We start from the raw sequence: 5,793 nt of genomic DNA on the forward strand, positions 1-5,793 counted from the left end.
CAGCCCCCGCAGCCCCCCCGCAAGTTCAAGGACTGTGGGTAGAGAGCATTTCTGGGACCGAATAGCGCTTCTCACGGGAGCACACAGGAGATCTGTTGCAGAAGTGACATTCTGGGTTGCAACCACCCCCGCCCCTAGCCGCTCAGTGGGTTGGGCAAGTGCCCTGGGAAACGCGGAAAAGGGGCACCGGGTAGGGGTGCCCATGGAGGGTGCAGGAGAGAGAGCGCTCCAAGCAGAGTTAGGTCGGTCGAGTGTGGTCGCTGGCTCTTCCTGGTGGTACGAACTTGAGCTAATTATTTCATCTCTGTGAGCTTCCATTTATCTGTCAAGTGGACAGAACAGTCTCACAGGATCGTATTGCTGAAACCCTTGAGGTGGACACAAAGCATAACCCTGGAGCAAAGCGAGGATTGCACCCTCCCTCCAGCGAACCGCCAGGAACACCCCTGAAGATGAACGAGCTGAACTTACTACTTGTAAGGGGGAGGGATGCATACTCAGGGGACCAGGCGGGGATCAAAAGCTGTCTTTTCCAGAAACCTGCAGAGGTTTCCAGGAAAGAAGTGTTCTGGAATGGAGGGAGAACCAGGGTAAACTGTTTGGGTGACCCGGATCAACCTATTTAAAACCAGACTCACAAAACAGCTTGACTCATAGACCACAGAAACCTTCTAGTCTAGGCTCCTGACTTTACCCCTAAGAAAACTGAAACCAAAGTAACTGTGTTATTTGTCAACGACAAATTGGCACTTGCCGTCTACCTCTACAAGGATTGCCTCATCTGTTGCTGCAGCTTCTGACCTTCAACATCCCCTGAAGAAGATCAAGGTGGAGAGAAATGAGGCACTCTGTGCTGGGGGTGGGAATGGCTACTGGCAAGACAGGTCTTCAGATAGTTAGATATTTTTAGGAGAAGACTTTTATGAGCCCAATTCTTATACCTCCTCATATCTAGAAAAGGACTAAAATCCATGATGACTGTGCCTCATGACTAGCAGAAACGTTCTGGGAAAACATGTGCTTAATTGCCTGTGCATGCATGCGTGCTCAGTCGCTTCAGTCATGTCTGACTCTTTGGGACCACATGGACTGTAGCCTGACAAGCTCCTCTGTTCGTGGAATTCTCCAGGCAAGAATACTGGAGTGGGTAGCCATTCCCTTCTCCAGGGGAATCTTTCCCACCAGGGATGGAACCTCAAATTACACATATACTGTCCTTCCTCCCTACCTCTTTGAAGCATTTTCTCAGGGCTATCTGAGGTGCTGCCTCCTGGGCTGCAGGCCTCATTTTGCCCCCAGTAAAACTTAACTTGAAACTCTCACATTGTGCTTTTTTTTTTAAGTCGACATATTCTTCCTGGAACATATTAGTTGTGGTCTTCTAGTCATCTGCTCAGAGAGATAAGAAAAGGACTCTAGTTGGAATCTAGGCCCTACTAACTGCTTGTCTTTCTTCCTTCATTTTCCTGATAAAAAATGAGTGGAGTTTTTAAGGGCAGGGGAGTGGTTAAGAAGGCAGTTTGGAAGTTAAAGAAGGAGACTTATTTTCTTTTTTAAAATTTACTTATTTATTTTAGTTTTGATTGCCTTGGGTCTTCAGTGCTGCACAAGGGCTTTCTCTAGTAGTGGCAAATGAGGGCTACTCTTCCTTGCCGTACATGGGCTTCTCATTGCGGAGGCTTCTCTTGCAGAGCACAGGCTCTAGGTCGCGCGGGCTCAGTATTTGTGGCACACAGGTTTTAGTTGCTCTGCCACATATGGGATCATCCAGACTGGGGATCAAACCTGTGTCCCCTGAATTGGCAGGCAGATTCCTACCCATTGCACCACTGGGGAAGTCCAAGAAGGAGACTTTATAAAGGGGAAGCTCTGATGTACACATGTGCCACAGGAAGGTGAAATGTTTCCTCTTATCTTTCTCCTTGGCAGCTGCTCCCACCATTGCTCAGTATTTACTGCCCTTCTCCAGGCCACTGCACTCTCCATGAAAACAGGGCGGTCACACCACCTTCTCTGTGACACAGATGGGGAGCGAGCCCTTAGGTATTTTTGAATAAAAGGAACTATAACTTATGCTGTCAGCATTCACACCAGTCCCGCCCAACCGGATGGGTATTTCTTATTTTATATCTCGTGTAACTCTGACCATAGATTTCTAATCTGCAGAAAACCTTCAAGCTGAGGGAAAAGAGTAGGGCAAGAGAATAACCCTGATAGTGAGAAGAGAAAGGGGAAGAGGGAACAGGGAAAAAAGAGAAAACTTTTAAGAGAGGAGAGTTTTTGTTTTGTTTTGCTTTTAATTGGAGTATAGTTGATTTATAGTACTGTGTTAGTTTCAGACATATGGCAACATTTCTCAGTTATACATATATATATATCTCCCCTCATTTTTAGAGTCTTTCCCATGCAGACCTTCACAGAGTATTGAGGAGAGTCCCTCCCTGTGCTAGACCTTTTTTTTCTTTTTTAAATAAGTTTACTTATTTATTTGTCTGCACCAACCAGGTTTTAGTGGCAGCTTGTAAGAACTCTTAGTTGGGGCATGTGGGATCTAATTCCCTGACCTGGGATCAAACCCAGGCCCCCTACACTGGGAGCGCAGAGTCTTAGCCCTTGGTCTACCAGGGAAGTCCCAAGGGGAAAGTCTTATCTCATCACCTTTCTTGGCTTCTCTCTCTCTCTCTACACTCTCTGGAGTATATAAAAGGGTAAATCCAGTCGTTACCTCCTGACCAGTGCCTTCTGTGATGGGCAGAATAGCGCCTGTGTTAGAGAGGCCAGGTCCTCGTCGATGGCACCTGAGGACAGGTTATCTTGCACAGCTGCAGGGACCTTTCAGGTATGTGATGTTTCTGGATGGCCCCAGTGTGATCACAAGGGTCCTAACAATGGAAAGAGGGACATCAGAGGGTAACAACCAGAGAAAGAAGATGCTAAACTACTTGCTTTGGACTTTTCAAGTGGCACTAGTGGAAAAGAACCTGCCTACCAATTCAGGAGACTTGGGAGATGTGGGTTTGATCCCTGGGTCAGAGGACACCTGGAGGAGGGCATGACAACCCACTCCAGTGTTCTTGCCTGGAGAATCCCATGGACAGAGGAACCTGGTGGGCTGCAGTCCACAGGGTTGCAGAGTCGGACGTGACTAAAGTGACTGAGCACACACACCTCTTGCTTTAAATACAGAGGAAGTGTCCATAAACGAAGGAACACAGTTGGTATCTAAAAGCTGGAAAAATTCAGGAAACTGGATTATTCCCTTTAAGGCTCCCGAGGGAGTGTAGCCCTGCTAGCACTTTGGTTTTAGCCCAGGGAGACCCATTCCAGACTTCTGACCTCTAGACCTTAAGTGAATAGATTTGTGTTGTTTCCAAAAAAAAGAAAATAAAAGGGGTGGGGGGAGAAAACCTTCAGGTAATCTGAAAGTATTCAGGACAAAACTAAGCAGAACTCCTTATTCATGAGCTTTTTTGTTTGTTAGTCTTTCGTTTTCCTTCCCTAAATTATCTGCTCCCCACTGTATTGGGCTTCCCTGGTGGCTCAGATGTTAGAGAATTCACCTGCAACGCTGGAGACCTGGGTTCGATCCCTGGTTTGGGAAGATCCCCTGGAGAAGGGAATGGCTACCCACTCCAGTATTCTGGCCTGGAGAATCCCATGGACAGAGGAGCCTGGTAGGCTACAGTCCACGGGGTCACAAACACGAGTGAGTGACTTTCACTTTCTTTTCCACTGTATTCCCTCCCCTACTGTGTTCCATGCTCACTCCAGCCAGATCCAGGTATCATCCTGGACTCCCTTCTCCACGGTATTCCTCCACAGATGCTCACTCAGACCTGATGATTGTGCTGTATTCAGTCAACAGCCTGAGGTACTGGTTTCAGCTCCAGTGTGTAAAGAACTTGGAAATCGTCACTCTTGTCCCTAGAGCAAAAGGAGCTGAAGGAGCTGGAAATCGGCGCTTTATCTTGTGCCCTTCAGAGCCCCAGGGCACAGGACACAGCAACATCCCATGATCTGGCGAATCAGGAAAGCCCAGATCACAATCAAGATCTCCTTAGCCAGACAGATGGTGCTGGAGTTACATGCTGGCAGGAGCATTTTGATGAATTGCTGGAGGCTGAGTATGGACTAACCTGAGAGTAAGAAGCTCTTGGGGTCTGTTACCTAAATGGGGCTCCATGCTTTTTTGGTTGTCTACAGGAAACCCACTGGTTTCTCTCAATGAAGAATTCAGAATGAGTTGCTATTGTCTCTGGCAGAGGGGTGGGGAAGATTTTGAAATATGCCTAGAGCATCCTCAAAGGCCTACCTCTTAGGGAAAGCACCTGTAACCACCTGGAGAAGGGCCCTTCCCTGATTCCAGCCCCCTCTAGCCTTCCTGTCTCACCTGAGGAAGAGCAAAGTTAATAAATGCTTGTGAAGGTCATAGCCCAGGAGCATGGGTCTAGTGAAAGACTGCTATTGAATCGTAAGATTATATAAGCAAGCTTCTCCTCCCCAACACCTGGTCATCAGCATCAGAGCTCCAGTAAGAAACAGTGGATTACAGAGGAAAGAGCCAGCTCTGTTTACTCTCAAGCCTCTGAAAGCTGCAGCTACAACAAAGATTAAACACAGCCTAAAACCCTAGCCGGGTTTCCCAGGTGGCTAGTGGTAAAGAATCCGCCTGCCAATGCAGGAGACACACGTTCAGTCCCTGGGTTGGAGAGGTCTCCTGGAGGAGGAAATGGCAATCCACTCCAGTATTCATGCCTGGAGAACCACGTGGACAGAGGAGCCTGGCGGGCTACCGTTCATGGTGTTGCAAAGAGTCAGACACGACTGAGGGACTGAGCATGCGCGGCACACAAAAACCCCAGCCAGACTAATATAAAAGCTCAGACTAAAGGCCTAGATAGCTCAGTTCTTTTACCTGACGAGTCATGTCCTACTTTCAACAAAAATTGCAAGGCATTTAAAAAGGCAAGCAAAAGCACAATCTGAAAAGCACTAGAAGCAGACTGCAGATAAGGCTGAGATTTGGGCGTTACTGGACAGACAAATTTACAACAGCTATGATTAATATTTTAAGAATTCTTTTGGACAAAGCAGGCAACTTGTAAGAACAGATGGGTAATGTGAGTAGCAAGGTGGAATTGTTAAAACGCATCAAAAGGAAATGCCAGAAGTCAGAAGCAAAGATCCTGCAAGCTTTGTGGTATGGCGCAGAGAAAAGAAAGCAAGCAAGCAAAAAATCACTGTAACAGAAATGAAGACTGCCCTTCATGGATTCAACAGTAGATCGGACAAGGCCAAGGACAGAATCAGTGTGGGCGATTCTTTGACTTGCTGCTAAAAAGACAGTCAATCTCGAATATAAAACTGGCTGCTTTCTCTCTGTTTCAGTGGTTATACATATGCATACTCAGTTGCTCAGTTGTGTCTGACTCTTGGTGACTCTATGGACTGTAGTCCGTCAGACTCCTCTGTCTATAGGATTTCCCAGGCAAGAATACTGGAGTGGGTTGCCATTTCCTCCTCCAGGGGATCTTTCTGACCCAGGGATAGAACCTTCATCTCCTGAATCTCCTGCATTGGCAGGCGAATTCTTTACCATTGAGCCACCAGTTGCATATTCAGTTCAGTTGCTCAGTCGTGACCGACTCTTTGCGACCCCATGAATTGCAGCACACCAGGCCTTCCTGTCCATCACCAACTCCCGGAGTTCACTCAAATTCATGTCCATCGAGTCGGTGATGCCATCCAGCCATCTCATCCTCTGTCATCCCCTTTTCCTCCTGCCCCCAATCC

Source organism: Bison bison, unplaced genomic scaffold, assembly GCF_000754665.1.
Source record: "Bison bison bison isolate TAMUID 2011002044 unplaced genomic scaffold, Bison_UMD1.0 scf7180017864299, whole genome shotgun sequence".
Taxonomy (NCBI): Eukaryota; Metazoa; Chordata; class Mammalia; order Artiodactyla; family Bovidae; genus Bison; species Bison bison.